The following is a 21,645-nucleotide window of genomic DNA, read 5'->3' as shown; positions in this document are numbered from 1 at the left end:
CCTCCTAGTAGGACATGCCTGAAACACCTGACCTAAGGCAGTCCTGGACAGACAGTTTGAGAATTTTTAGAAAAAAAACCTTTGCTTCTGATTTTGACTTCTTCTCCTTGACCGGCACTGCTAACCAGTTCTTGCAAAGAGTCAGTTGCGAGTAGGAATTGTTAGTCTGTTCGCCTGTAGATCAGCTCCACTTGCATTTGTGCAACAATCAGCTAATCCCAGTACATGTACAGTGGGGCAAAAAAGTATTTAGTCAGCCACCGATTGTGCAAGTTCCCCCACTTAAAATGATGACAGAGGTCAGTAATTTGCACCAGAGGTACACTTCAACTGTGAGAGACAGAATGTGAAAAAAAAAAATCTATGAATCCACATGGTAGGATTTGTAAAGAATTTATTGGTAAACCAGGGTGGAAAACAAGTATTTGGTCAATAACAAAAATACAACTCAATACTTTGTAACATAACCTTTGTTGGCAATAACAGAGGTCAAACGTTTACTATAGGTCTTTACCAGGTTTGCACACACAGTAGCTGGTATTTTGGCCCATTCCTCCATGCAGATCTTCTCGAGAGCAGTGATGTTTTGGGGCTGTCGCCGAGCAACACGGACTTTCAACTCCCGCCACAGATTTTCTATGGGGTTGAGGTCTGGAGACTGGCTAGGCCACTCCAGGACTTTCAAATGCTTCTTACGGAGCCACTCCTTTGTTGCCCGGGCGGTGTGTTTTGGATCATTGTCATGTTGGAAGACCCAGCCTCGTTTCATCTTCAAAGTTCTCACTGATGGAAGGAGGTTTTAGCTCAAAATCTCACGATACATGGCCCCATTCATTCTGTCCTCAACACGGATCAGTCGTCCTGTCCCCTTGGCAGAAAAACAGCCGCATAGCATGATGTTTCCACCCCCATGCTTCACAGTAGGTATGGTGTTCTTGGGATGCAACTCAGTATTCTTCTTCCTCCAAACACGACGAGTTGAGTTTATACCAAAAAGTTCTACTTTGGTTTCATCTGACCACATGACATTCTCCCAATCCTCTGCTGTATCATCCATGTGCTCTCTGGCAAACTTCAGACGGGCCTGGACATGCACTGGCTTCAGCAGCGGAACACGTCTGGCACTGCGGGATTTGATTCCCTGCCGTTGTAGTGTGTTACTGATGGTGACCTTTGTTACTTTGGTCCCAGCTCTCTGCAGGTCATTCACCAGGTCCCCCCGTGTGGTTCTGGAATCTTTGCTCACCGTTCTCATGATCATTTTGACCCCACAGGATGAGATCTTGCGTGGAGCCCCAGATCGAGGGAGATTATCAGTGGTCTTGTATGTCTTCCATTTTCTGATGATTGCTCCCACAGTTGATTTTTTCACACCAAGCTGCTTGCCTATTGTAGATTCACTCTTCCCAGTCTGGTGCAGGTCTACAATACTTTTCCTGGTGTCCTTCGAAAGCTCTTTGGTCTTGGTCTTGGCCATGGCGGCGTTTGGAGTCTGACTGTTTGAGGCTGTGGACAGGTGTCTTTTATACAGATGATGAGTTCAAACAGGTGCCATTCATACAGGTAACGAGTGGGGGACAGAAAAGCTTCTTACAGAAGACGTTACAGGTCTGTGAGAGCCAGAGATTTTCCTTGTTTGAGGTGACCAAATACTTATTTTCCACCCTAATTTACGAATAAATTCTTTACAAATCCTACCATGTGAATTCATGGATTTTTTTTTCACATTCTGTCTCTCACAGTTGAAGTGTACCTCTGGTGCAAATTACTGACCTCTGTCATCATTTTAAGTGGGGGAACTTGCACAATCGGTGGCTGACTAAATACTTTTTTGCCCCACTGTATCTAATAAGAAGGAAAATAGTGGCACAATCTGCAGTGTGGACATTTATTTATTATTTATTATGGAGTTTTATTTTTATTGCACAAAAGGACGAGAGCATGATGTTAAAGTGGAGACGGCTCAAGGACAGGAACAGCTGCATTGTGCTGCTAACACAACTTCGGCTCTTTGCAAACAACAGCACAGACGGCATGCTAATGCTGAGCTAACTCCTTCCCTAAGCTAGCTGAGGTACAGTATTTTAAGTATCTGTTTCAACAGTTTGCATATTTCTCCACAGAATTCAGTCTTTGGCATTTCCAGAATATGTGTGCATGTCCAACATTATGTTTCCCACATTCTATCCACCATTTCTCTGTTCTCTTTGTTTACTTTTGAATCTTGGAATGATAAAATCTTGCATGTTTTTCTAGGCAAATTCCCTCCAGGACCTTAAACTGGTGGTTGTATGGTGTACACGTTTCACCAGTCTTTATCTCCAATATTACCTTCCAAGTCCTTTTCCTATTCCTTTTTTAAATAGTTAGTTGTGTGTTTCTCATTTAGTTCAAGTGCTCGCTGTAATGAGATTATTTTAATGTTTTTGTTTTGGTAGGCTTCACTTACTCTCCAGTCCTTCTGTTTTCAGCACACACCAAGCTGTTATGCCCTGTATTGCGCATTGTTTTGAATCTTTGGTCATAATGTATCACATGTTCAAGGTGTGTGCTGTTATTGATTTGTCTATTTAAATTCTGGGTCCACTCAAGCTTAAATCTCCACCCTAATAAAAATACAGGAGAAAGTGATGCATTTCCCTTAAACTTTTATTCAACAAACATAAACAACACAGGCTGTTGACTATAAAGGCCTTAGTTTAGTTGAGTTGGTTTCTGAGCTGCTGTATTTGCACGACTCTCCTCCCAGGTGCTATGGAGTTTCTCTGAATGTGTAGTGAAACAGCTGAGAGTCACTTATCTCCAAATCACAAAGCAATGCAAATGCTCACATGGCTTACAGGCCGTTCTCTCTGTAATTACACAGAATAACAGATAAAGAAATCTTAGTAAGTGTTTAATACATGAAAATTAGCAACACAGCTTTGAACCACCGATATCCTCCCACCCAGATAACCAGATTAGTGTCAGATCTCTCTAACGCACTATTTACTCTCACTGATGTTACAATAACTTCCTTCCTTAATTTTTAATTCTTTAGCTGCCTTCAAAGATTATCATGTCAGTTGTCAGATCTGCAGTGTCACATTTAAACATCAGGGCTCAAGGGTCATTGTCTGACTGGACCGTGCCGGACCAGGCCGTAACTCCATCAGATTCATTCTTTGTGCTCCGCGCGGACAGAACAGCAGAGTCGAACAAAACCAAAGGTGGAGGAGTGTGTTTCATGGTAAACAGAAAGTGGTGTGATGCCAGGAGCATTTCTACTCTTTCCAACGGCTGCTCGCCACATCTGGAATTCCTGAGCATTAAGTGCCGCCCTTTGTATCTTCCCCGTGAGTTCACCTTGGTCATCGCCACAGTGGTCTACATCCCACCCCAAGCGGACACAGGTATGGCTCTGTCCGAATTACATGATGTGCTGAGTTCGCTTCAAAACAAGGACCCGGGCGCAGCCCTCATTGTATCAGGAGACTTTAATAAAGCGAACCTCGGACAAGTCATGCCAAACTTTTACCAGCATGTCTTGTGTCCAACGAGGGGGGATCGAATTTTGGATCACTGCTACATGCCATACAAGCAGGGCTACAAAGCTGTCTCACACCTGGCTTTTGGGAAGTCCTCATTCCCCAGTATAAACAAAACATACGGAGGGAAGAAGTAACCACGAGGGAGGTGAAACGGTGATCTGCCCAATCAGAAGCTACGATACAGGACGCACATAACGACGTCGAATGGGACATGTTCAGATCATGCGCAGTCGACATCAACGAGTTTACGGAAGTAGCAGTATGCTTCGTCAATATGCTAGCGGAGGAGATTATCCCCACTGCGAGAGTCACCACATTCCCAAACCAGAAACCGTGGATGGACAGATCGATCCGCACTGCAGTAAACGCCAGGACCGCCTCCTACAACGCGGGTCTCGCCACTGGCAATATGAGCGCCTACAAAGCGGCCTCATACGGCATGCGGCGCCCGGTGAGAGATGCCAAACGCCAGTACCGGGAGGGTGTGGAGTCCCGCTTCCACCAGGGAGACACATTGAGCATGTGGCACGGACTACGCACCATTACGGACTACAAAGCCAGGGACACTGCGCCTATCAACGCCGACTCTGCATTCACCAACCGCTGAATCAGTTCTACGCCCGTTTCGAGGTTAGCCAGGCAGCTAATGCTATCTACTCCCTGACTACCGAGGACGGTGACGTCATCAGCGAGAGACCGGTGACCGGCATCGCGGAGCATGACGTCCGAGCGGCATTGAGGAGAGTGAACACAAGGAAAGCGGCGGGGCCAGACGGCATCACCGGCCATCTGCTGCGCTGCTGTGCTGACCAGCTAGCAGGTGTGTTCAGTTGCATCTTCAACGAGTCCCTGGCGAAGTCTGTGGTCCCCACATGCTTCAAAAGATCCACCATCATCCCTGTGCCCAAGAACAGCAAACCCTCATCCCTGAACGATTACCAGCCAGTTGCACTGACCTCGGTAATAATGAAGGTGTTTGAGAGGCTGCTGAAGAACATCATCTCCTCCTCCATCCCAGACACCACAGATCCGCTGCAGTTCGCTTACCAACCCAACAGATCCACAGAGGATGCCATCGCCCACGCCCTGCACACCACCCTCAGCCACGTGGACAAGAAACAGGGTAACTATGTGAGAATGCTGTTTGTTGATTACAGTTCAGCATTTAACACAATAGTGCCCTGCAGACTGTTCACAAAGCTCAGGGATCTGGGACTCAACAGCCGTCTGTGTGCATGGGTGTTGGACTTCCTCACTGGCAGAACTCAGGTGGTGAGGGTGGGTAGATGCATCTCTGACAGCATCACCATCAACACAGGAGCACCACAGGGATGTGTCCTCTCACCACCGCTCTACTCCCTCTACACTTCAGACTGTGTGGCCACCCATGGCTCCAACACCATTGTGAAGTTTGCTGACGACACAGTGGTGTTGGGAGCCATCTCCAACAACGATGAGGTGGTCTACATGGACGAAGTGAAGAATCTGGCATCATGGTGCCAGGACAACCACCTCCAGCTGAACGTCGGCAAGACCAAGGAGCTGGTGGTGGACTTCAGAAGGAGTCAGCACAGAGACTACAAGCCCATTATCATCAATGGAGCTCCAGTGGAGAGGGTGCAGTCAAGTCAAGTCAAGTATATTGGTGTCCACATCTCCTCAGACCTGACATGGTCTGCCCACATTCAGGTCCAGACCAAAAATGCTAGGCAGCACCTGTACCACCTACAACAACTGAGGAAGTTCAGGGTCTCTCCAAAGATCCTCAGGATTTTCTATACAGGCGCTGTGGAGAGCATCCTCACACAGAACATCACATCCTGGTTTGGGAACAGCTGTGTGAAGGACCAAAAAGCTCTCCAGAGAGTGATCCGTACAGCAGAACGCTGCTGCAGGATTGCTCTCCCCCCGCTTCAGGACACCTACACCAGGAGATGCCGGACTAGAGCAGCGCAGATACTGAAGGACCCGTCCCATCCTGGCAACAAACTGTTCCAACTTCTGCAATCTGGTAGAAGGTTCCGCATCTTCCGAGCAAGGACAGAGAGACTCAAGAGGAGCTTCTATCCCCAAGCCATCCGGGCCCTAAACACACACACCCGCCCTCTCACATTATCTATAATTGACTGAGACAGGACTCTCTTCCAGACACTCTAAACCCAGGCACAATGTACATTTCAAATTCCTTTAATTTTAAATATGTTTATATTGTCTATTCTGTAAAATAGTAAGATTGTCTATTCTTATTAATGTACAGAATGACCTGCTTGCTGCTACTACTGAACATTCACCTAATGTATATGCTATATATATAATGTTCTTCCTCTAGCCCCCCCCCCCTCCCCCTCCCCATTTTTGCACATGTCGAGGAGTGTGTCAGGTTACATTTCACTGTGTGTTATACTTGTATAACTATGCATGTGTCAGATAAAGAACCTTGAGCCTTGACTGCATTTTAATCTTTCATTTCATTTCACATATAATTAACTTTCTTCCAGTTAATTTCTTAGTTATTTGGGTGTTTTTCAGTTTACTTCCGCCTTCAGTGGTTAGATACTGATCTCTGATGTGTCTGTCTATGTGTCAGATATTTCCAGTTACTAATATGAACAACAAAGAAGAAACATTTTAATACATTTTAAATTTGATTTTTCTTCTGCAGTGCTTTCATTTTGAAATTTAGCACTGATTTTCTAATTACAGCATTTAACAGAGTTTGATATACCATTGCTCTTCCCCTGAACGCCATCACTATGTCAACATTTAGGTTTTTCGGCTATTTTGCAACTTTACAACCAAATGTCTGCAAAAGCAGAAGCATTCTTATTAAATATCACCTGTGATTGTGCTTAGTGCTAAACTGTGTTTATATTATAAAGTGCTGTGAAAACTAAGTACACCCCATAATTCAGTAGAACCACCTTTTATCAGTAATAACTTTAAATAATGGTTTCCTGTATGACTTTATCAGTATCGTGGGTTATTGTGAAAGACTTTTGACCAACTCCTATTTGTGGCAACATTCATTTTTGCAGTTACTACTGGCAGTAATTAAACCATTACTAAAAAAAAGCCATCACTTGACCCTGTTGTCTTAGCTAAAGGGGAATTGCCATGTCCTCATCCTGGGTCTTTAACCCAGTTTGTGAGTTCTGGACTTTTGATTTAGTTCTTTGGGTTTAAGTTCTAGCTTTGTATTAGTCTTGAGTTCTGTATTTCACTAGTGTTTAGCTTGTTTTCAGTCTGGTTCATTCTATGCTCTGTTGTACTTTAGATTCTATTTTTGTTGCCTTTTTTTGCACGACACTCCGATCTTCCCTTTATCTAAAAACTCTTGAAAGAGTAGTTGTAAAACAGATAACTGATCATCTGCAGAGGAATGATTCATTTGAAGAGTTTCAGTCAGGTTTCAGAGCCCATCACAGTACAGAAACAGCTTTTGTGAAAGTTACAAATAATGATGATGATGAGATGAGATAGCCTTTATTTGTCAGTTGCAGGTCTTTTGCCCACAACCGAGATGACAGACCTTGCCGACCGTACATACAATACACAAACATCACATTTGGGAGACAGGTCAGGCTAGGTAGCGAGGAAAAAAAAACATCAAAATGTGTAACACAGAAGGATAATACAGGAATGCACAGATATCAACACACCATAGCACAGTAAACACAGACAACAACATGGGAAAGAGTTCCAGTGTGTACATCTGATCTGGAACCGCTGCAATCTTTCGACTGCGTCTCCAACTGACCCGATGTCCACATCAGAGGGGAGGTAAGCGTTGGAGGTGGCGTTGGGAGGGTGATGCGTCAGTGAGTGCTTATCAGTATCAGTATATGTATGCGTGTCTGTGTCCATAATTCAGCTGAGACAGTGTCCTTCGCCCTGCCAGGCTAAGTAAATAGTCTTCCAGCCAACCCAGGTGGCCTTGCATGTAATGGGAAGGAACAGACTAAACACAGTCGTTATCAGGGTGTTTTGTTCAGCTCCGGCCTTGCAGCTGGCGCCAAAGGGGTATCCGCATAAGTGATGGTATTTTTTACTTTAGTGCGAACAGCTCATATGAATTTCAAAGCAGTTCTACAGTCCAACACTGGTCTCTCAATCTCCCGTTGGAGAGCTGCGAGCTTCGCCATACTTGCGTTCTGTGATGTTGTCATTTCTTGTGCTCAAGGAGCCAATTTCTGAGAACTCACGGCAGTGTGCCTCCCCGAGGTGTCATCCAATTTGCGCCCAGAGATGTTATTCCGGGCTAGCCCTTCCGAGATGTATCCAGTCTGCAGTTAGAGATCTTATTCTGAGTATTCACAGCAGCTGTAGCCTCTCCAAGATCTTATCCGTCCTGACTCAATGAGCCCATTTTGAGAAACTCACGCCTCTCCCATCATTCCAATCCCAGCGGGCAGCCTTGTGGGGGTTTGAACAGCCGGTTCCGCTTTCTTAATTCTTCGATAAGTCAGGGCCAAGCCAGCTCCGATCAGCCATGTTACCATGGTTCCGAATAGGTAGATATCTTCAGCACTCAGGCTCACTCAAGCCCAAACTTCTCGTTGAGAAAGGGGTGTCAATTGCATTTAGGGACCAGTTGATCCAATCCATAATTCCTCTTTTTGGTTTTAGAGAACAGACTGTGAGAGAATGTTCGAGGGAAAATACAAAAAACCCCCCCACGAAACTAGACAAGGACATAAGCAGAGAAGATAAGGGAGAGGAGAAAAAGTGTGTCCGCCTCCTCCGAGAGCCAAAGAAGAATAGTCTTCTTATGGCCTCTGACAGTGGACTCATCTCTGTGCTTGTCCTGCTAGACTTCAGTGAAATATTATGTAAAGTTCAACACTGAACATAATATTTTATTATTGCAATTACAGCATGCTGCATGTATGAAAGCTGCTACATTGTAGTGGTTTGTGTGATATCTGTCTAATAGACTCCAGTTTGTTCATGTAAGTAGAGATTCCTCTTCACACACTAAGATTAATTATGGAGTTCCACAGGGTTCAGTGCTAGGACCAATTCTGTTTACATTATACATGCTTCCCTTAGGCTGTAACATTAGAAGGCAAAGCATACCTTTTCACTGCTATGCAGATGACACCCAACTTTATCTATCCATGAAGCCAAACAAACAAACACACACACATTTAACAGTTAGTTAAATTGCAGGAATGTCAAAAGAGAGAGAGAGAGAGAGAGAGAGAGAGCATATTTCTCCAATACTGACTTTTCTTTATTGGCTCCCTGTTAAAAATTAAAAATTGAATTAAAAATCCTTCTTATTACATACAATTTAATGAATAATTAGGCCCTACCTTATGATAAAGAGCTAATAGTACCCCATTAGAGCTCTTTGTTCTCAGACTACAGGCTTACTTGTGGCTCCTGGAGTAATTAAAAGTAGAATGTAGAGCCTTCAGCTTTCAGGAACCTCTTCTGAGGAACCATCTCGCAGTTTGGATTCAGGAAACAGACACCCTTTTTACTTTTAAACATTTCTTATTTGAGGTCTGGACTTGCACTGGACCTTGATTATCCTCTTGACTCAGTTTCAACCATTTTTTTGTACCACAGATGCCCTCACATTTGATTCTAGAATACTTTTTTATTTCAGGGAGTTCATGGTTGACTCATTGACTGCAATTCCCAAATCAGCAGTCCTCCACCGCCATGCTGACAGTAGGCAAGAGGTGTTAGTGCTGACATGCTGTGTTTCGTTTTCTGCAAATGTGGTGCTGTGCATAATAGATGTTCCAGAAGTCTTGTTGTTTGTTTAGACGCACCTTTGCAAACCGAAGCTGTACTTTTTTTTTTTTTTTTTGAAGGAATAGGCTTCAAGCTGTACTTTTTCAGTCTTTTTCTAATTATACTGTTATGAACTTTAACCTTTAACATGCTAATTCAGGCTTGATGGAGCTCTTGACTTCTTTGCATTGCACCAACTGTTTTCGAGTGAATTTGCTGGGACATTGTATCCTAAAAAGATTATAGCATTGTGTTAATACACACTTGAATGCTCTAAACCTGCAAACTGCCAAAACAGCAAGTGCTCAGTTAAGTTCACAGTTAATCAAGTGCATCTGATTAGCAGCACCTGGCTACTTTCCCCCTCTGAGTTCTTATAAAACCAGTGTTGGTGTACTTAGTTTTTCACAGGACAACATGCTATCATTGACCCTCAATTGAAGTAGCTTTTTTCCTAATTTTTGTCTATTTTCAGATCTGATGAGTTCTTTTCATCTTAAGCGTCAGACTCTCATTCCCTCCAAACAATCTGCCACCATCTTCTTGTGGTTTCCTGTCCATCAGATCTGAAAGGGAGTGAAGGTTAAATGAGCTACTGCTAACTGAAAAGGAAATTTGCTCCATCACACCTCCACAGCGCTCGTTCTCTGCAGCATCAGCAGCTCAGAGCTTTGAGATAATTCATTCTGAATATTTTCAGCCATTTGAAGACACGAAAAACGCATTTCCATTTTCTCACACTAGCATCTGCAACACACTGACTCACACTGAAACTTACACATACACACACAAAGACTCACAGATCAGCCACAGAAACAGAGGTGGGAATAAAAGTTGAGTCTTTGTGTCTGTCTTTGTTGTCATGTTTTCCACTGGAGTCCTGCAGAAATGCAGCAGTCCACCCCCTTGACACTACAATACCCCCCCTCCCCCACTATGCAACAGCACAAACATAGCCATCAGTCCAAACAGAGACACACTATCTGGTGGCCTGTGTTGTCATTTATAACTGCCAGGATTCTCATTTACCACCTACAGTGTGTTCACTATTTTTATCATTTCTGCATCTAAGCTGCTTATTGGCATGCTTCCTGGTGTTATACACAAAGGTGGCTTCAACAATGCCTGCATGCATTCAGAGTTTATACTCTATGAATGAAAAAAGTTGGCCAAGTTTGCAAAGACTTTCATGGGAATTTAAATATTCCAGAATATGGACAATAACAATACTTTATCAGGCTTTTATTGAATCAAATAAATGGGAAAAAAGACCTCTGTATTACTACAGCTGCACTGTAACGGCAATGTAATGTTTATGCTATCTGCACAATTATAAATACAGATTTTTTGCAATTTCTTTTTTTTAAAGCACACCAATTGTTTCGATGTAACAATTGGTGTACCATGTACCTTGTCACTCAGCTATCCTGGTAGCTAATTGTTGAGGAAATTGTCGCCAGCACGAAAACATGAATACATAATAAACAGCTTGCACAGTTTGTTGTCTGTGCATCAACAACAAGATTTAAAATGATTGCATGTACATGTGCCAAAGAGGCCCTAGGACCGAACCTTGGGGAACTCCACTCATACAGTTGGTTTGCTGAGTCTTCACTCTGTGTACAGAAAAACGAAAGACAAAAAGAAAGTAAAAACTCATCCCCATAAAAAGTAGTTTCTGCAGCCTGTTTGTCTTCTACAACGGTTGTGAAGTGCCTCAAAGACTCTTTATTGACCACACACAAACACACACAAAGCTGCAACCCCAGTTTCTGTGGGGAAGCACAGCTCTGGTTCTTAGAAGTCACAGCCTCACACACAAACACGCAGCCAATTCGCAGTGCATTGTGGGAGAGTGCTGCACTTACTGTAAGAAGAGCTGTGTGATATTTACCAGAAGTGATGTCAGAGGAAGTGACATCACAGCTGTGGGTTGCAGGGTGGGGGTCTAAACACTCAGGGCCGCCTGTCTGCCTGCAGAGGCTCATGGTCTCTGTGGCTTGTTTGTTTGCAGAAGTTTATTGTTTGGGCTATGCAAGCCCACAAACATTAAACTCCATCTGAATTAGTTTGTTTTAAAATTTTATATTAAGATTTTAAAAACTGTAAAGTTACAGATAAAGAGAATAATAGGCTTATAAAAAGTATAAAGTATTATTAAATATTCAACCATGAGATTCCTAATTTCCATGCTTGTGATACAAATGACATGTCATGGTTTCATTTATACAATGAAAGGTAAGAGTGGAGTTTCAGGTCAGTGTCATGGCCTTCATTGCTCGGGCCACTCTCATAAGAAAACATGAAATAGTCACAGGAAACCTGCTTTTCACGTACACGAGTTGTGATATAGGGTTTGTAAATAATAACTCTAATAAGAAGTGTATTTCATGTCAGCAGCGTGCATTTTGTCCAGAAAAATAGTTTTCTCAGGCTATGCAAGTAGTTTTGTTGTCTAAACAAAACTACTTGTTGACTAACTGTAACCAAGTGTTATTTTTAAAAATTAATAATGCAGTAAAAGATAAAACGAATGAAGTGCAAAAAGTCTAAAATGATTCACTCCACCAGCAGCTCATCCAGCTGCCAAATAAGGACTTTTTCACACTTTAAAAATGGAAAGTTTACTCAGGTGAAATTACCTTAGAGTTTGTGATTATGCTGCTCAAAACCATCATGGCCATCAGAGGTTTAACTGACCATCATGTCAGTTAAACCTCTGAGATACTGATTCAGTTAGAGACAACTGACATCTTTTCCCTCCAGATCTTTTCTTACTTTCCCCTTTTTTTACATTTGGTTAGGGTCAATGTCACTACTGGCAGCATGAGGAGAGTTGGACAGGTAGACAGTATATGCCAACAGGTTCGTGGTCTCTTAGCACAGTTTTAAGAGCATGGAGGAGATTTCAGGATACAGGCAGTTACTCTAGCAGAGCTGGACAGGGCCGTAGAAGCCTTTTAACTCATCAACAGGACCTGTATCCGCTTCTTTGTGTAAGGAGGAACAGGATGATGAATGCCAGAGCTACAAAATGACCTCCAGCAGGCCACTGGTGTGAATTTCTTTGACCAAACAATCGGAAACAGACTTCATGAGGGTGGCCTGAGGGCCTGACATCCTCTAGTGAGCGCTCTGCTCAGTGCCTGGCACTGTGAAGCCTGACTGGTATTTGCCAAAGAATATGAGAACTAGCAGGTTCACCACAGGTGCCCTGGGCATTTGATAGATGGCTGCAGGCTCACCCTGAGCACATGTGACAGATGTGGAAGTATGTGGAGAAGCCTATAATATTAAGAGAGCCACAGACCTCCACAGGCTAGGCATCTGGATGAAATCCTTTGACATTCTGTCACACCGCATGCAGTGGGTCCTTGGTTCTGGTGCAACCCAATGTCCGGTCTCTAGTGGAGAGAGTATACAGGCAGGCACTGATTGGTTTGCCTGACCTAAATCTAAAAGAACACCTCTGGGACATTATGTTTCAATCAGTCTGACATCACCAGGTTACACCTCAGACTGTCCAGAAACTCAGTGATGGTCGTGATCTGGGAGGAGATCCTCCAGGATACCATCCATCATCTCATTAGGAGCATGCCCCGACATTGTCAGACATACATGCAAACTTGTGTGAGTACCATTTTTAGTTGCTGCAATGAAATTTCAGCAAAATGGACTAGATTTTCAGGGTGTCTTTATTGACCCGTTTGTGGGTCAAAAACTATCATTCCAAAAAAACAATGTGGCATCCTTTCATTCCGAAACCTTACCCAGTCCATATCAGTATAGATACCCAGCATTATTTTCTTCCTTTTTTGTTCCTTTGATTTTTCCCCCAGTGTATTTTACTAACATAAGATGTGTCTGAATGCCTCAAATAATGTATAGTAAGTATACAATCATGTGAAAAGAGAGTGAGATCTAACATGACTCCATGTAGTCTTACTCTACAGGCCTCATTTAGCATATCAAATGTGCAACAACAAACAAGTTTAGCTTATTTAGAAGGGTTGCCAGGAGAAAGCTGTTCTCGCATGGCAGCATGGGTTAGGTTTGCAAAGCTGCACCTGAAACAACCGCAAGACCTCTGGAACAATGTCCATAATGCACAGCACATCGTTTGCAGAAAACCAAACAGCATATAAGCACAAACCCCTCATACCAACTGTCAGCACAGTGGTAAAGGGCTGCTTGTTCTGCAGCCACAGTACCTGGGAACATAGTCACTGAGTCAATCATGAACTCTTCTGCATACCAAATTATCCTAGTCAGATGCAATTTTAGGTGTAATGGGTTCCAAAAAACAGTTGATTGGAATTCTTCTTTATTTATGCCTTCCTCATTACTTGTACAGCCAGTCTTGTACATACATTTCACTGTGCATTACACTTGTATAATTGTGAACAACTTTAAGAACTATGTCAATCTCAATTTCAAGAGTTAAATTATGGAACAGTCTAACAGAAGAAATAAAAGACAGTCAAAACATAAAACAGTTTAAAGTAAAATATAAAAACCTAATTTTAAATAAGTATAAGAATGAAGAAAACGGGGTTAACCCAGGATGGTAATGTTGCTGGTAATGGTGTTGCGGTTCTTTTTTGGTTGTTTTTTTGTTTTTTTTTGTTTGTTGTTTTTCCATAACTTGTGTATCTGCAAATATACACATTCTGTATTTTTCATATGAAAGAAACTATACTGTGGTGGGGCTTGCTAATTTCTTGTTTTTGATTTATGTATGTTATGTTTTGTTTTACTTCATATGTTTATATGTTTCATATGTTGTTTGTTTAATTTAAGACAAAAAAAAATTAAATGAATGAGAGGTAAAACTTGAGGGGGTAGGGACAAATAAGTAAATACTTCAGCCTACTCCTTTTCAAACAAATAATGGAATGATATTTTGTAATGATTGTGAAGGCACATGTTTGAAATGTTTGAAATAAAAATGAACTGAACTGAACTGAACTGAACTGAACAGAGATGGGCACGCGTTACTGTAATCCGATTACTTTTTTCAAGTAACGAGTAAAGTAAGGGATTACTATTGCAAAAACGGTAATTAGATTACCGTTACTTTCCTGTAGGAACGCTGCGTTACTGCGTTACTAAAACCGTGTTTTTTTTGCCAGAATGTCTCATGACAGTGACGTAAGCAAGTGCGACGTTCGTGACAACAGCTGTCTGCAGATCAACAGTGGATAATATATCGAGTGCGGGAGAGAGTATGAGCGTGCAGCGTTTAAAGCGTGGAAATACTGACCTTACTTTAAGTTTGATTCCATAAAAAGTGACAAAAACATTAGCATCCGTTGTGTGTGGGAAGAAAACTTCATTTTACAGCGAAAAAAAACCCATAAACTTCCAAGCAAGCACCGAGTGCGCTACGACGTAATGGGAAATTCACAGAGAAACTCGCGGATTCTTCCACTGAACGCCGCGGCACACCTGCACCAGGGTAAACCTCCGCCTACCCAACTCCTGCTTTACAGGTGAAAATGGAGCAAAAGGACCGCTAGTCTTTGATGTTATTTATTTTCTGCTGTGTTTTACTTGCATCTATTTGAAAGAGTGAGTGTAAACACACACACAAAAAAAATGTGCTAGAATGTGCAGAAAATAGGTTTAAATATTAAACAAATTTCTTCCAGTCAGAGAATGGTGCATATAATTAAATTTTTGCTTGATGCATAAAGTTAAAAGATTAAAACTAATAAAACAAGTTTTAAAAAGAGACCTTTCCATTTGATTACATTTTGTATGATGGATTATGTAGAAAAAGTAGAATTGGGCTGAAAGATCTATCGCTTTATCACCTCTTCAGGTTGTAAATCGTGTTTTTAAAAAGTAACTAAGTAACTAAGTAATTAATTACTTTTGAAAATAAGTAATCAGTAAAGTAACGGGATTACTTTTTGGGGGAAGTTATCAGTAATTAGTTACTGATTACTTTTTTCAAGTAACTTGACCAACACTGATTGTGAATATGACAAATACGGTTGGAATGAGTGTTGTTACATGTTATCATTACTTGTTTTTTTTATGTCATTGCCACAGCTTATTCTTTTGGTTTGGTGAAACTTGGTTTCCTCTTGGTTTTGGGCATTTTGGTTTTCCTTTGCTTTGAGGAAACTTTTAGTTCTCTAATTTGGTGTTCAGGTTGGAGTTTTGGCAAAGTAGTATGGTCTCTTTGTTTTCTAGATGCAGGCCTGTCCAACATTTGAGATGAGAGTGACCTTTGGAGTTGCACTTGGATGTTTTCAAAGTAATTTCCCTCCAACCCCAATCTTCCTGTGAAAACTGAAACTGAATGAACCAAAACTGATTTATGAAGTTTATTCATTCACAAAACAAATACTCCAAAATCAAACCAACAGAAGTCCAAAGCAGTAATGTGAATCCTCGAATGAAACAGACACCGAGACAAAGACCAAGGAGAAAGACCAGAATTTTTATACACTAATGATGTAATCAGGGAGAGTATCGCGATGCAGCCGAAACAAATTTAGCGTATGTGGAAGTAAAACTAAATGTAAAACTGTCACGGTTCGGGTCAGTGGCCGTGTGAGGAGTGGAAAGGAGGACTCAAATGCAGTACTTATTTAGACGTGAGGGCGATTTATTAACAATACCAAACATAAAGTGGAGATGGCAAAACAGAACTAAGGATGAACTAAACTGGGAGAAACTACACCAAGGAGTAGCAAACCTGAACATGAAGGGAGAACAGCAGGGAGAGCACGCAGGGGATTTCACAGAGTATGAACACAGACGACGCGACGAGGAACAGAGGAAAACACACACTATAAGTACACAGAGAGACACTGGGAAATCACACACAGGTGGGGGACACAGCTGGACCTGATTAACCTGACGAGACAGGGGAACACTAACACCAGGGACCAATAGAGAGAGCACAAACCCAGAACCCAGTATCTAAAATCCCAAAACACAAACCATCCCAAAACAGCCACGAATAATAATGAAAGTAATAACAATAAAGAACACAAACACAAAGTCACTGAGTCATGGCCGCAGGACCATGACAGTACCCCCCCTCAAGGGCTGGCCCCCGACAGCCACAGAAACACACCACCAGACCCGGGAGGGAGGCAGGGGGCCCAGGACGGAGGGACCGGGCCATGACCAAAATGGAGGCCCCAGAGTCCCAAACAAACGTTCACAAAACTCACAGGGGAGCAGAGTCTGAAACACAGTTCAGGTGGCCGGCCAGGCGCCCGATAGCACAGGAGGCCAGGATGGGACAGTTCAGGAGGCCGGCCACGAAGAAGGCCGTGGCGGCGCGCAAAAAGTTCAGGAGGCCGGCCACGAAGAAAGCCGTGGCGGCGCGCAAGAAGTTCAGGAGGCCACGAAGGAGGCCGTGGCGGCGACAACCTCGTTTAGGAGGGCGGCCACGATGGCGATGACGACCAGCCAGCGGCCTAGCATATGGCCAATGAAGATGAGGTGCCAGACGCGGACCGGATGGCGGTGTTGGAGCTGATGCAGCAGGCGATGATGCGGAAGCCGAAGGAGCTGCTGCAGGCGATGATGCGGATGCCGAAGGAGCTGCTGCAGGCGATGATGCGGGCACGAAGGCTGGACCAGACGAGGATGCGGGCACGAAGGCTGGACCAGATGAGGATGCGGGCACGAAGGCTGGACCAGACGAGGAGGCAGACACAAAGGCTGGACCAGACGAAGATGCGGACACGAAGGCTGGACCAGACAAGGATGCGGACACGAAGGCTGGACCAGACGAGGATGCAGACACGAAGGCTGGGCCAGACGAGGATGAAGCCGGGCCAGGTGAGGATGAAGCCGGGCCAGGCGAGGATGAAGCCGGACCAGGCGAGGATGAAGCTGGACCAGATGAGGATGAAGCTGGGCCAGGCGAGGATGAAGCTGGGCCAGGCGAGGCTGAAGCTGGACCAGGACCAGGCGAGGATGAAGCTGGGCCAGGCGAGGATGAAGCTGGACCAGGTGAGGACGAAGCTGGGCCAGGCGAGGACGAAGCTGGGCCAGGCGAGGATGAAGCTTCTGGCTGAGGCGTGGCAGTAGCAGGCGGTAGCGCTGCAGGTGGTGGTACTGCAGGAGGCGGCGCTGCAGCCACAGGTGGTGAAGCAGTCACAGGTGGTGAAGCAGCCACAGGTGGTGAAGCAGCCACAGGTGGCCGGACGGGCTCCTCGGGCCCCCCAGCCGACGTGGCAGCCGACGTGGCAGCCGACGTGGCAGCCGACGTGGCATGAGGCTGGACGGGCTCCTCGGGCCCCCCAGCCGACGTGGCAGCCGACGTGGCATGAGGCTGGACGGGCTCCTCGGGCCCCCCAGCCGACGTGGCATGAGGCTGGACGGGCTCCTCGGGCCCCCCAGCCGACGTGGCAGCCGACGTGGCATGAGGCTGGACGGGCTCCTCGGGCCCCCCAGCCGACGTGGCATGAGGCTGGACGGGCTCCTCGGGCCCCCCAGCCGACGTGGCAGCCGACGTGGCATGAGGCTGGACGGGCTCCTCGGGCCCCCCAGCCGACGTGGCATGAGGCTGGACGGGCTCCTCGGGCCCCCCAGCCGACGTGGCAGCCGACGTGGCATGAGGCTGGACGGGCTCCTCGGGCCCCCCAGCCGGCGAAACAGGAGGCTGGACGGGCTCCTCGGGCCCCCCAGCGAAAACAGCCGCAGAACCAGCGGGCACCGGGGCCCCTGGCACACACAAAACAAAACCAGTAGGCACATGGGCCTCTGGCACACATACGGAGGGCTGCAGCTGCGCAGAGCACTGACCCTGCTCAGGCAGTGACAGCCCGGTGCAGTTCACAGCTGGCATCTTGGCCTCCAGGGGTCCAGAGTAAGCTGAGGGCTGTAACCCAGCCTCTGGGGAAGCCCCGGAGTGAGTAACGGTCGCTAATGTTGCCAGCTTTTGAGGAACAGGTCCGTTGTGAAACAGTTCGTCTCCCTGCTCAGAAACAGCGGTGGAAAAACAGTGTGAAAATTGTGACTCAGCCATTAACTGAACTATGGGTTGTAGCGATGCTAGCGGTGGTGGTGGCTGAGTGGCTAACTGGAGCGGCGGCAGAACAGGTAATTGTGCCCTTAGGGAGGCTAACGGTTGAGCTACAGACTGGGAAGCTTGTGGCTGGACACAGAACTGAGCCGGAGAATGGCGATAAAGTCCTGGCTCAGAAGGAGCGGCAGAGACACAGTCCGTCAGTTTTGCAGAGGGTTTGTAGACGCCCACTTGGGAAGGATCTGTTACCACGAAGGTAGGTAAGCGACCCATATTGTCTCCCATCCCGCTCTGAATAGCCCCAGAAAACAAAGTCCCGGAATCTGGGGAAGCCAAAGCGTCCCGCTCACTCACAGCATCGGGCTGCTCGAAAGTGAATGCAGACGGGGGGTAAAGCTCAAGATCCAAAAGGAGAAACTCCCGCTCCCACAGACAAAGCGAGCCTAGAAGCCATGGGAGACCGGTCACAAGACGCTGTAGCCGCCTCTCTATAGCGCGCTGGGACTTGCCACCCGGGTTTCCCAGCCACAGGTCGATGAGCTCCTGTGTGGCATCGATGAGATTCTCCCGTAGCTCCTTAGACGGATTAAGCGCTGCTGGGTCCATCTTGTGGTCACGTCGTACCGTCACGGTTCGGGTCAGTGGCCGTGTGAGGAGTGGAAAGGAGGACTCAAATGCAGTACTTATTTAGACGTGAGGGCGATTTATTAACAATACCAAACATAAAGTGGAGATGGCAAAACAGAACTAAGGATGAACTAAACTGGGAGAAACTACACCAAGGAGTAGCAAACCTGAACATGAAGGGAGAACAGCAGGGAGAGCACGCAGGGGATTTCACAGAGTATGAACACAGACGACGCGACGAGGAACAGAGGAAAACACACACTATAAGTACACAGAGAGACACTGGGAAATCACACACAGGTGGGGGACACAGCTGGACCTGATTAACCTGACGAGACAGGGGAATACTAACACCAGGGACCAATAGAGAGAGCACAAACCCAGAACCCAGTATCTAAAATCCCAAAACACAAACCATCCCAAAACAGCCATGAATAATAATGAAAGTAATAACAATAAGGGACACAAACACAAAGTCACTCAGTCATGGCCGCAGGACCATGACAAAAACACCTGAGGTACCAAAATAAAACAGGAAACGGAAAGAAAAACATCACCAAAAAAATAAGAGAATTCAACGAGAGGGGGACTCACAGGAGGATGAGAAGGAGAGGACTAAATAAAACTCCATAACCACAAACTGGAACTGAAACATAACCGGGACTGTAAATGGCAATATACACTGAACAAAAATATAAACGCAACACTTTTGTTTTTGCTCCCATTCCCCATGGGATGGACGTAGAGACCTAAAATTCATTCCAGATACACAATATAACCATCCCTCCCAAACAGTGGTCACAAATCAGTCCAAATGTGTGGTAGTGGGCACATCTGCTATATTGAGATAATCCATCCCACCTCACAGGTGTGCCACATCAGGATGCTGATCTGACATCATGAGTAGTGCACAGGTGTACCTCAGACTGCCCACAACAAAAGGCCACCCTGGAATGTGCAGTTTTGTCTCACAGCAAAATGCCACAGATGCCACAAGCAATGAGGGAGCGTGCAATTGGCATGCTGACAGCAGGAATGTCAACCAGATCTGTCGCCCGTGCATTGAATGTTCATTTCTCAACCATAAGCCGTCTCCACAGGCGTTTCAGAGAATATGGCAGCACATCCAACCGGCCTCACAACCGCAGACCTCGTGTAACCACACCAGCCCAGGACCTCCACATCCAGCAGGTTCACCTCCAAGATCGTCTGAGACCAGCCACCTAGACAGCTGCTGGAACAATTGGTTTGCACAACCAAACAATTTCTGCACAAACTGTCAGAAACCGTCTCAGGGACTCTCAACTGCATGCCCGTCGTCCTCATCGGGTCTTGACCTGACTCCAGCTCGTCGCCGTAACAGACTTGTGTGGGCAAATGCTCACATTCGATGGCGTCTGGCACGTTGGAGAGGTGTGCGCTTCACGGATGAATCATGGTTCACATTGTTCAGGGCAGATGGCAGCTGAGAATGTCCCAGTTCTTGCATGGCCAGCATACTCACCGGACATGTCACCCATTGAGCATGTTCGGGATGTGCTTGACCGGCGTATACGACAGCGTGTACCAGTTCCCACGAATATCCAACAACCTCGCACAGCCATTGAAGTGGAGTGGACCAACATTCCACAGGCCACAATTGACAATCTGATAGACTCCATGCGACGATGTGTTGCACTGCATGAGGCAAATGGTGGTCACACCAGATACTGACCGGTTCTGGGTCCCCAGACCCCCAATAGCGCAAAAAACTGCACATTCCAGGGTGGCCTTTTGTTGTGGGCAGTCTGAGGTACACCTGTGCACTACTCATGATGTCAGATCAGCATCCTGATGTGGCACACCTGTGAGGTGGGATGGATTATCTCAATATAGCAGATGTGCCCACTACCACACATTTGGACTGATTTGTGACCACTGTTTGGGAGGGATGGTTATATTGTGTATCTGGAATGAATTTTAGGTCTCTACGTCCATCCCATGGGGAATGGGAGCAAAAACAAAAGTGTTGCGTTTATATTTTTGTTCAGTGTAGAAACACGAGCTAAACATTGGGGATGGATAAACTCTATAAATACACACGACCAGAACAAAAGGCTTGTTAAACTGAGTAAATAAAACTTATAAAACAAAACTAAAAGCTACCAAACAGATTTCATAAACTCAAAACTGGAACAGAATTTTTTGGCTTCATTTCCTCTTAATTTATTCTTGATGTCGCGGCAATTATTAGCAGAGATGGGCAGTAACGCGTTACTTGTAACGCGTTACTGTAATCTGATTACTTTTTTCAAGTAACGAGTAAAGTAAGGGATTACTATTGCAAAATCCGTAATTAGATTACCGTTACTTTCCCGTAGGAACGCTGCGTTACTGCGTTACTAAAACCGTGATTTTTTTTGCGAGAATGTCTCATGACAGTGACGTAAGCAAGTGCGACGTTGGTGACAGCAGCTGTGTGCAGATCAACAATGGATAATATATCGAGTGCGGGAGAGAGTATGAGCGTGCAGCGTTTAAAGTGTGGAAGTACTGACCTTACTTTGAGTTTGATTCCATAAAAAGTGACAAAAACATTAGCGTCCATCGTGCGTGGGAAGAAAACTTCTTTTTACAGCGAAAAAAACCCCTAAACTTCCGAGCAAGCACCGAGTAGCTACGACGTGATGGGAAACTCACAGAGACACTCGCGCGGATTCTTCAACTGACCGCAGCACACCTACACCAGGGTAACCCTCCGCC

The 21,645-nt window shown here is 45.3% G+C and overlaps 1 pseudogene; it reads left to right on the top strand.

Annotated features, from left to right (window-relative positions):
- Window positions 1–3,226: 3,226 nt before the first annotated feature.
- Window positions 3,227–16,702, top strand: LOC147310044 (uncharacterized; annotated as a pseudogene).
- Window positions 16,703–21,645: the final 4,943 nt, after the last annotated feature.

Source organism: Aulonocara sp. 'chitande type north' Nkhata Bay, linkage group LG17 (assembly GCF_057382095.1).
Source record: "Aulonocara sp. 'chitande type north' Nkhata Bay isolate Kocher_YH1m ecotype deep benthic linkage group LG17, A_spYH_male_GT1.1, whole genome shotgun sequence".
NCBI classification, from domain to species: domain Eukaryota; kingdom Metazoa; phylum Chordata; class Actinopteri; order Cichliformes; family Cichlidae; genus Aulonocara; species Aulonocara sp. 'chitande type north' Nkhata Bay.
This window is presented reverse-complemented; position numbering and strand designations above follow the sequence as displayed.